The sequence below is a fragment of the Rattus rattus genome, chromosome 13 (assembly GCF_011064425.1).
Source record: "Rattus rattus isolate New Zealand chromosome 13, Rrattus_CSIRO_v1, whole genome shotgun sequence".
In the NCBI taxonomy this organism is placed as follows: Eukaryota; Metazoa; Chordata; class Mammalia; order Rodentia; family Muridae; genus Rattus; species Rattus rattus.
The window spans coordinates 26,127,561-26,139,076 of NC_046166.1; positions in this window are offsets into that span (position 1 = coordinate 26,127,561).

An 11,516-nucleotide genomic window follows, 5' to 3' on the forward strand; every position below is an offset into this window, starting at 1 on the left:
AGTGGGAAAGTCATTAGTATCAGATGGTAAAGCAACTCCCTGCTCCAGTGGCTTTGACTGCTCTGTCAACAGACAACAGTGCAACTGAAGGCAAAGGCAGTTCTCATTCTTGAACTTACTCAGGACCAAAAGGTGATTGGAACCTTCCAGGAGAGGTTCTCTGGTTGTCCTCCTTGGTCTTTGTCTTATCACTTTCTTAGAACCTTGTTACCTAGAAATACCCACAACTCTATGGATAATCTTCACAGATTATGTTGTTTCTAGAAAAACCAGATTAGCTCCTGGAGAACTATTTGTTTAAAGTCTTGTATCCTCATTTCTCACATTAGTGATTAATAATATAAGAAACCATTTACATCTTTTTTTAAATTCCAAGATAAAGAACTTTCTTGATAGAGAATGTCTGAAGCCAAGATCAGGTTAATAGGAAGGAAACCATTCTTTTTGAAAATTGAATTGCTTCTAATCAAAGCACAACAAGAAATGTCAGGAACACAATTCAATAGACCCTGCTGTCTAAAATTACTGAAAGCTTAATAAACAACATGTTTCTTCATTTTTTATTTCTGGAGCCTGTACTTTATTATAAATTTCCATAAAATATAAACAGAAGTAACATATAATATATGATGACTCACCACATCTATAATTACGCTTAGTATATAGTATTTACTTAAGAGTTATTTATTTAGATTGCTTTGGTCTTGGGGAGTAGCAAGTGCATTAATGGATAAATGTATTTTTTTTTTACAATTTGGGAACACAGTAAAATGCACTATTCCCATATGACCATAACATTGAATGTCTTCCAAATAGATATGTGAAAGGGAAATAGAAACCTCATTCCTACACACCCTGTGGCAACCTTAAACCTGTTGAACACTATTCAGAGTCTTATATTACCATCTTCTGTTCACCAATAGAAAACGTAGAAATACCATCATTTACTTTTAAAAGCCTATTCCAAGCCCTTTCATGACACATTATCTATGATAAACCAGAGATTCACTGTGGTAATGAGCGCAGGATGGGATCCATTTGCTGGATGATGCAAATCTCAATAATTCATAAGAATTAGTACTAAAACATTTAACACCACCCAAGCCAAGCTTGGCAACTCAAATTGTAATCTCTTGCTCACCCTGGTTGGTATTCAGACGTTTCCTTTTCATTAGGAAGGATAAATACACATTCCCTCTTGCAGCAGTTTGGATTGTAAAAGATAGCAGATGTGTAATATGTCTGGGGTGATTTTTGGAGGCCCTAGGCAGGCCCATCAGACACTCTGCAGATGTCTGATGCTTAGGCAAAATTAATTTTACAAATTGGTAACTGCAAATAGAGTGTCTGCTAATAAGCATCCATTGTACCCAACCCCACAATGGCATCAATACAAAAATATGGAATAGAGTACTAACTTGGAACAAAATTATATTGGCTTGTAATGAAACCATGTTATTGGATGAGCTCCAGTTCTTGTAGTACCAGTGTCATCAATACTATGCATGCCACCCAACCATTCAATATGTCTTTAAATTTCTTTATCATACTTGACTGAATGTTTTAATATCTACTCCATTCTTACCTACAGTCAAAACAATATTATTTTAACTTTTTCTCCTAAAAAGCCCCCTTTGAAAGAGAAAATGTAGGATAAAACATAACAAAAACATCCATCATTAATACAATAGCAAGGATGAAGTTTTCAAGTACTAATCAGTTCATAAAAATGAAAAGTGGTGGTAAATGTCCATGATATTATAGGTATTTAACTATGAAAAATGACCCACGAACAAGTTGATTAGAAAAGTCACTACAGAAAAAAATGTTAGATCCTAACAATCTTAAGGTAGTCACTGCTTCAGTAACTTTAATACTTTATATAAAAATCTCAAGAAATAAATGTAATACAAATAAGAAGTTTGTAAGCTGAAAAATCCAAATGCAGAAATGAACATAACTGCAGGACACGGAAATTTGTTTTGGCAATCAGTTCCTTAATGCCTCCAACACAGTCCTGATGCTGTGTTGTAAAGCAATCTTAATACACACAAGAGAGACCACATGCTTAAGCTCTCAAATCCTAAAATCATCAACAGTTCTGTCAAAATAACTTTTCTCAGTCTGAATTTTCATAGAGTTCTTTGTTTATCATTAGTCCTGGTTGTAATCCTTCATTAAAATTAATTATGTTCTAAAGATACAAATCTCCATTTGATAAAGATTTCTCCTGATACGTTTTGCTTTGAAAAGAATTGATTTCTGCATTTCTCTTTGTTGGGTGCCATAACTAAAAGTTATATCTTTAAATTGATTATAAACTTATGAGATTTTGATTTTCACTTTTTAATCGTATGAATGTCAATAAAATATTTTTGAGCCGAAATTTTGATTCTAATCATACTAAAAATTTCCTCCAATGCCACCAAGGAGATTGAGATAGAAGGATTGCATAAAGTCAAGAAAGACTACATGGAAAGCCTACACACATGCCTCCTAGTTTGGGCTTTGGAGGTCTTCCCATGAGATGTTGCCAGTAGGGGAGCAGGCTGGAAGCGTTTTGGAAGCAAGAGATGGGGAGACATAATGTTCTTCTCTTTTCTATGAAAGAAGCCAAGTTTTTGAATCTATCACACAATTCTTCTGACCTTTCTCCTTCTGAGCCATGTGACATTTGCTCTACATGCATAACCCTCCACTGTGCCCTAAAATCACACACTATTATGGCAGCCCTTTACTTTTGATCTTTGAGACACATTCCAACACTGCAGTCATCATTTCTGCATATTAAATAATGTCTATTCTTGAGAATTTCTACACTTTCCTTTTTCCCAATTAGACCCAACTAAAAACCTATTGAGGGTTCTTTACCGAGATGTGGTTGATCTGACTGTTGTTCTAAGGGTATGTTGACTTCTTCATGGGTATGAACTTAGAGGAAGAAACTGCAGATATAAATTGTTTGAACAGTATTTCAGCAGTACACAAGAGGGTTGGATTAGAGGACTTTTATCATAGTAGAAAAAGAAATATACAGCAGAACAAAAGTACGTAAGAAAATAGAAGTTAGGTTGGCTGGCAAGATAGCTTATTAGGAAATGTTGTTGTTGGATGCTTAAAAATCCCAATCTGAGCCAATTCCTGTAACCAAGATTATGGAAGTAAAAACCCAAGTCCAACAAGTAGTATTCTTACCTCCAAAATCACCATGTGGCATATGTGTGTGCACTCTTGCCCATAGAGAAACGTTATAAATATATTTGCAAAAATACAGTGACAGGATTGAATGTGAAATGATTAATATAAGAGATTGATGAAATTTCGAGATATTATAATGAAGTCATAGTGGAAGTGGTAAAATTTGGAGTAGTTATGAATAATTTGAGGTAACATGTCCAGGAAGAAGGTTTAATGTCTGAAAATTTATCTACTCATAGGGAAAGGGAGGGCTGGGAGGTCCCTTTATATACAGTCCAGTTAGGTCAGTTCCTTTCCCTGCATTTGTGATTGCATGTCTATAAAAGGAACTGTATAGAAAGCAGGGTTTTTCTTTGACCCATCATCTGTGGGAAAATAGTTCACCATGGTGGAGAAACTGTGCCTGTGACAGCAGGAGGATAAAAACATTTGAGGCATTGTACATTCTGACAGGAATCAGAGATGAATGTTGACACTCATTAGCGCTCACCTCTGTTTTCCATTTTTTCAGTCTATATTATATCCAGACCATGGTTTTTGCAGGCCTTTCCTCCTCAATTGAAACTCCCTAAAAATGGCCTCATAGACATACCCAGAAATTTGTCATACCCAGAATAATCTTTTACCTGATTCCAAATTCCACCTAAGCTGACAATGAAGTATCACCATCACAGTGGCCCATGAGATATTTGTTTTATGGGTGCAGGAAATAAAAACAGATAGAATGGAGAGAAGCTCTAGTATGCTATCTTTACCACATTACAATCTGGTAAACACGTGGTAAATTAAAGGAGAACAGAATTCTAGGGTGCTGAGAGGAAAGTCAGGCTGGTTATGTGTCAAAAACAAAATGAAAGAAGATGCCTGGAGAAGTAAGTAAGTAACAGACACTGAATGGAGAACAGAATGGATAATGAGACTCCTAGTAATATCAGAAGCTACACCCATTATAGGCGAATGCCGTCATTAAACCACTGAACTGAGAACAAGACCCCCGTTGAAGGAATCTTAGAAAGGACTGAAAGAGCTTGAAGGGGCTTGAGACTCCATATGAACAACAATGCCAACCAACCAGAGCTTCCAGGGACTAAGCCACTACCCAAAGACTATACATGGACTGACCCTGGACTCCAACTGCATATGTAGCAATCAATAGCCTAATAAGAGCACCAGTGGAAGGGGAAGCCTTTGGTCCTGCCAAGACTGAACCCCCAGTGAACGTGATTGTTGAGGGGAGGGTGGTAATGGAGGGAGGATGGGGAGGGGAACACCCATAGAGAAGGGGAGGGAGAGGGGTTAGGAGGATGTTGACCTGGAAACCAGGAAGGGGAGTAACAATCAAAATGTAAATAAGAAATACTCAAGTTAATAAAGATGGGGAAAAAAACCTCATCCACATGACCACCCAAATGTAAGCTAAACAGGCAGGACACCAATTCACGTTCTTAGCTGGCTGAGGACCCATTAGACCTTAACCCTACCAAAATATTGAATACGGCTAAGTAAAATTGGAAACCTGAGAAGAGGTCCTCCACACCGAAAAGCCGATTGGTTGTTCAGTGCCAAAGAGTCAGCCCTGAGAACATCTGTACAAATAACATTGTATGGATGCCAAAGATTGCATTTAAAAATATATTTGCAAATGCAGACGCTATATGTATGCAATAACTACTAACAAAAACACTGGCCATGAAGCTGATGAAGAGAAAGGAGGGCTATATGAGATGGTTTAGAGGAAGAAAGGGGAAGGGGAAGTACTTACATTTCAATCTCAAAATTAAACGAAAGACTAAAAGAAATAAGTAAATAGTGTATCGAAATAGCTAATATAGTAGGCTATCTGAGTTATACTCTATTGCTAACATAAGGAAAGGAGAGCTACAATTTTCTTACAGAAGGCTTCATTCTTGTTCTGAAGATAACGTAAAAAACAAGCTTAAATTCAGACTATGGTCACTCACCTATGTACTAAATGTTTTCAAAGCACGGGGAAGAGATAGATATACTAAAAATATCTTAGTCACTGCAGCTGTCTCTCTTTCCATCTTTGACGTGTGTTTGTCTTTCCACTTGAGAGAACTTGAACAGACACATTACCACAGATGCCAGGAACTACTAGAACCACACAGTATATAATCTTGGCAATAGTGTCCACAATAGCAGCTCACAATTCACATTCCACAAAGACAGTCAGAAATGACATTCAGATCAAATTACAGGAAAGTATAACTAAGAGTATAATCACATTTCTTAGGTGAATGGCATTTTGAATATTGAAATTTCTGCCCCTTAAATAGGAACATGCCTTATCATTACCATAAAACTTTAATAGTCCATTAGATCCAACATAGTCTCTTATTTCTATAGCTGTACCTTAGAAAGAAAATGGAGCTTGGAACTGTTCTCAGTCATTACAGACTTTATGAAAATATATCATTACTGAGTAAATTTCCTTCTCAATTTTGCTCACAATTACCACCTTATTGAAAATCTATGATGTAGAGCTATGTGGTTTGAGGCCTGACGATTAAACTCAAGCAATAATCATTGATTTTTAAAGGCTTTCAATATCAGGGACACAGGCTATTAATAGGAAAAATTGACTGCTCAGGTAAATGAACCAGCAATCTGGTACCTCTTTTGCTAGTTTCTATCTCAAATGCATTTGGTAGAAAGTTTGAAGAAGTTTGTTTGGTTGCTAATTAGCTAAGACATGAAAAGCTTTGATCTGGCATTAAGTGTGTCAGGATCTTAATTGTACTTTATAATGCTTTATCTTTGTGCCTGTAAATGGTGTTTCTGAAACATTCTGGAAAGCTAAATTGCTTTTTTCAAGGTGCAAGGCAGGTCTGTAACTCACTTCCTGTCTGCTTTTTATCTGTGAAATGAAAGCAGACACGAGGTCCTTATTCTGGCTTCTCTTCCGAGCTCACTAGCAGAGCAAGTCATTTAATCTCTCTGAGCCTTACTTTCTTACTGAGAAAATAGAATTATAAGCAATGTATTCCTCTTTAGGACATTGCTAAATCAGTTAATACAATTAAAATTTTTGCACCAAACTTATGTTTAATACAAATAAATATTAATTATGCTCATCACATGCAAAACATCTAGATAAGATTTTAGGTTGAATGTAGCCATTTAACATAACTTACAAGTGCTGCAGTGTACTTTTTCAAATCACACACACACACACACACACACACACACACACACACACACACACACACACACGGAAGAGTACGTCTAGTAAGACATTATGAGAATATCTAATAAAGGACCGAAGGAGCTGAAGGGATTTGCAACCCCATAGGAAGAACAATATCAACCAACCAGACCCCACCAGAGCTCCCAGGGTCAAAACTATCAACCAAAGAGTACACATGGAGGGAACCATGGCTTCAGACACATAGGTAGCAGAGGATGGCATTGTCAAGCATCAATAGGAGAAATCCTTGTTCCTGTGAAGATTCAATTCCCCAATGTAGAGGAATGCAAGGGAGGTGAGGTGGGAGAGGGTGAGCGGAAGAGGGATAATCCTCATGAAAGCAGGGGAGGGTACTGGGAGAGAGGGGAACTGGAATAAAATTTGAAATGTAAATACATAAAATTTCCAATAAAAAATAAAGAGAAATTAAGGAAGAGGAAGGTAAAAATGATAGAAAGTGGAAGCAAGAAGGAGCAAGAAAAGGAGACAGAAAAATCTCTCTCTCTTTTATATCTCATAGAATCAGGGCATCAAAATAGGAAAATGGCCATGACTCTCAGTTATCATACACTAAGGAAAAATTAAAACAATAAAATACCTAAGTAGACAAAAGTAGATAAACTCCACTTGATATCAGGTATGTAATCTTTAGAAAACAAAAATGATATCAACATACTCTATATATCTACATACAAGAATAAACATGCATCTCTAACATTTCTATACATGGAAGTATACATGTTTACCAAGAGTATTTTTTCTGCTTGGGATAGTTACAGAAAATGAATTGGTGGGTGCAGCCTTTGATGAATAAGTAGATGACTCACTGTGATATTGACAGAAAATTATTGAGGACTGTGTTCTCTAAAACAGACTGTAAGGGGTGGAATGATGCTCTCTCCTTCACTGTGGAGAAGAAGGTAGCATTCCCAAGGAAAACAATGAGAAGGACCAGCAACCTCCATACTGCAGCAGAGGTACAAAGCCCATTCTTCACAGGCTCCAGAAGGAACCAACCCCAAAACATTTCACTTCCCACTTGTGATCTCTAGAAAGATGGGAAAATAAGATTGCATCATCTTCAGCCACCATATCCAGTGATGTTCTGTCCCCAACATTCCAAGACAACCCCCCTTTTACACCTTTGTAGACACAAATTAGATGTTAGAGCTTTTATCCATTCTCAACTTGTTATACTCATTAATTCATTTGTTTGATAAGACTTCAAACTATTCATCATGTGGATTTGACTATTTTGTTTACATATGCTTTTATCAGTGGTCCCATCTAAGACCAGTGAGAAGTTTTACTTTTAATGGTCTTCTTCTACCTATGACCTAAGAGAGTTGAACTGGGTATAAACTGTTTTCAACAGTTCTAGATCAGGTCAATCAGCCCTCAATGACTCAAGCTTTGCACATTCTCTCATCTATTGCCATGTGTAAGGCATACCCGCAATCCTTTACAAACATCCTTAAAGCATTGTTTTATAAGAGTTATACTGACTACTCTTCCCAATGACTTAGATTGGTTTAAACTTAGATCAACCATATTTAAGTTCCGATATTTCCAAATTGACCATTATGTTTGTTTTAATTGTTAAGGTTTATTCTTGAGCATCATATGTTTTACAGATAAAGCTGTATAAGAAATAAAGAATATGCGATTGTAGAAGGTGAATGCCTCCCGTAAGCTTCTATAATTGAATGCTTAGTTTTCAGAAAGTGGCACCATTTAGTGTGGTAGACTAAGTGTGGTAGGCGTGGCCTTGTTGGAAGAAGTATGTCAATATGGTTGGTCTTTGAGCTTTCAGAAGCTCAGGACCAGTTGCTCTCTCTGGATCTGCCTGTGGATCCAGATGGAGAACTCTCAGCTATGACTTCAGCACCAGGTCTGCCTGCAAGCCATCACGATCCTGCCATGATAACAATAGACTGAACCTCTGAAATTGTAATAAACCCTCAAATAAGTGTTTTCCTTTGTAAGAGTCGCCATGCTCATGATCTCTTCCAATCAATAGAAAGAACACTTATTAAGAATTATCTATGTTCTCAGGCTGTAACTGTGTTTCAAGTACAAATGTTTTGAAATAAAAGTCATGTCAACTAACAGAAGTGGGGTTTTTTCAGAGTAAAATTTTAAGATTCCTTCTTTCTTGATTTAGCCCAACAAATTTAGCTGTCTAATTCCTAATGATACTGCATATACTCCTTACCAATAATTTAAAACATTTCGTTGCCACTCAAACTCCTCTAAACATATGACTGTATGCCTTGGTGATATATATATATATATATATATATATATATATATATATATATCATTTGGTGCTTTATAGCTCAGTGAAATCACACTAGAAAAAAACCAAAGTCTGACGTAAAGCTGCAGAGAGAATTGGACATATTCCCTGCTGATTATTAAGTAGGGAAATAATTTGTATTCCACTGTTAATAGCAAACTTTCAGACCTCATGTATTTTGTGTTGAATTTTTACTACTAATAGTTTTCATAAGAGCAATGTTTGTTCTTGGAGATGACAATAAACACATAGGCTGCAATTAAGACAGAAGTTTGCTGTTTATCTTACATGTTCATTGTTGAAGATTGACTTATGAAGATAAGTCACTCTATTTGCAACATTCATACTATCTGTGGAGAGCACAAATATTTATTTTGTTTAGTTAATAAATTTAGGATTAATTTCTCTAAGCTAGAAAAATAATTAAATGGCAGGCTTTTTTGTATTTCTAGCAAAAACATTTGTAAGTTTTAAGCAACAGGATTTTTAACTTTGTGACATTTTAAAGTTTTTATTCATGTAAACTTAAAATTTAAATCATATAGATGTGTTACCTTATAACACATTTGCTCCCTGCCTGTTGGATTCTAGAAAGAGGGTGGATAAGGAGAAATATACAAACAAAGGATCTGCTGTCATTGTTGCCTATCATTCTCTTGCTGTGATACAAGAATATATGTTAATATGCAGAACATGTGTTTGTTAAAATAATTTTTCCATTATCCTACACTGTGAGTATAAGAAGAAAAGATAATGCTGTTCATTTCATATACTGTAGAGATTTATACATTCTAAGGTATTATAAGGACTAATCCTGTAAGAATTAGTGATTCACCAAAGAACGAAACACATAGTATACAAAAGCAAAGAATCTTTTAGTCTACAGAAGTCCAGCATTGGGTCCTTCCCATTTACCAAGATGAAGATGCCCAAGTGAGCTTGCAGGCCCAATTTAAAGCACATTAGGGAAATTCCAGGGAGGAGGAAGTGACCTTAATCTTAATTTGTTGACTTCATCTCTAGGAAAATATCAGAACCATTGCAAGGGTTCGGGGGAATGGAACCTGTTTCTGGGGAAGCCTGGAAACTGTTACTGACCCATTTGTCCTTGCCTCAGGCCAGGTGGCAAGGCAGCTTCTGATGCCTGCCTGAAACCTGAGGTTTTTCCAATAACTGACTTGTCTGAACTTGTCCAGTTCTTGGAAACAAATCTAGGCCTAATCTTCTGAACTGCCAATTTGAAGCCTTTTATGGAATCAGCCCGTCTTAGTCTCATTCCTCACTTCAGTAATGGGCCATCTTGAATCCTTGAAATGTTTTTATGGACTGGTATTGTTCAATCATCAATTGAACAGTGAAAATCTGTTCTTTAAATAACTAAAGCAGGGACTACAAGTCAAGGTTAGCATCAGTAGGATAAGGGAAACTGTTTGGTCAGACACAATGGTGGTCAGCCAAGAAGACCAGTTGAAGAGGGACTCATAAAAGGGACTGATTTTTTTTTATATTTTTCTATAATTTTCTATATTTTTGTCTTGGGGTCTCATTTTGACTAAGGCCATGGATTCTTTGACCACCCCTGAGTAGTCAACACAGAAAGAGCATTCTTTACTTAAGGCTGCAGAGTTCTCTCTGCTAGAGGAACAGTAAGCATAGGCCACTTCTGTAATGTAAGACTAATTCTGCTGTAGAGGATAGGGAATCCTGCAGGGCCATGATGAACTTTTCCATCTCCTGCATATCTGTATCTATTGCCATCCAAGGTCCTTAAAATTTTTATCTTGGAGTATTAGGGCTGAAACCCCTATATTTGTAGCTTCAGCCAAACTTATGTGAAGGAAAGTACCTAGTACCATAGTCGAAATGGGTACCTTTTTTTACCTATTGTTTTAAAGTATTAGCTCTAGGAAATAAGTCACTCTAGGTACAAGCTGTATTAGGACATAAAATTTTCAGTCATATTTACAATCAAACCATAAATGTGGGGCGTAAGTCCTGAGGTTATATAAGCCCACTAAATGTTCTCTGGGTGCAGCAAGTATCCTGCAATGGTAGGGATTGCAGTGAGGTTGTAGAGGTGGATATGGGCTGAGGGTACCTTATTTCTAATGTAGAGTCCCTGTCCTGTCATTGATTGTAGAGTCAGCTAACATCTATTCAGTTGTTGTCTTCTATATGGAGTACCATTCTTTATAGTAGTGGAGCTGAGCATTTAAGCATAACCAAGAGTTAAGTGTTAAGTCTGTGAGGGGGAAGTTAAAAACCTGGAAAGTGACTTTTAATAATTGTGAAAGTCTTGAGTTGGGTGATGAACTGGGTAATGTTGGAGGTGAGATGGCTTTAGGAAGTCAGTCGTTGGTTAGATGAAGTGAGATATCTCACTGGGGTGAAAGGGTGGTGGCTCCTGCTGAGGGAGTGATGGTGGGTAGAAGCAGAGCTTAGGGGGTGGTTGGTTTGGTTCCCGATAATATCTCGTTGGGGCCTACGTAGACCATGGATCTCACAAGGCTACTCAAGAGCAGTTGAACAGTAAATAGGAGTCCTTTGCATCATAAGAGATGTGGAGTCTTAGTCTCTATGTCTCACCAACTGTCCAATCAGCCTTCTTGCCCGCTGCTGTGAACTTGATAACAAGGTTGTTGCATAATCCCCCGGGGTACTGAGATAGCAAGGGGGCTCAAAACAAGTTCTGCAAGTCACTCGCCTAGGAGGTTGGGTGTTCTTTTTCTTTTCTGGAGGATCTGGCTCTGAGTGTCTGTGTATCTCTAAACCGGGTCAAAGTGATGAAGTCATCTTTGATCAGGGACTTTT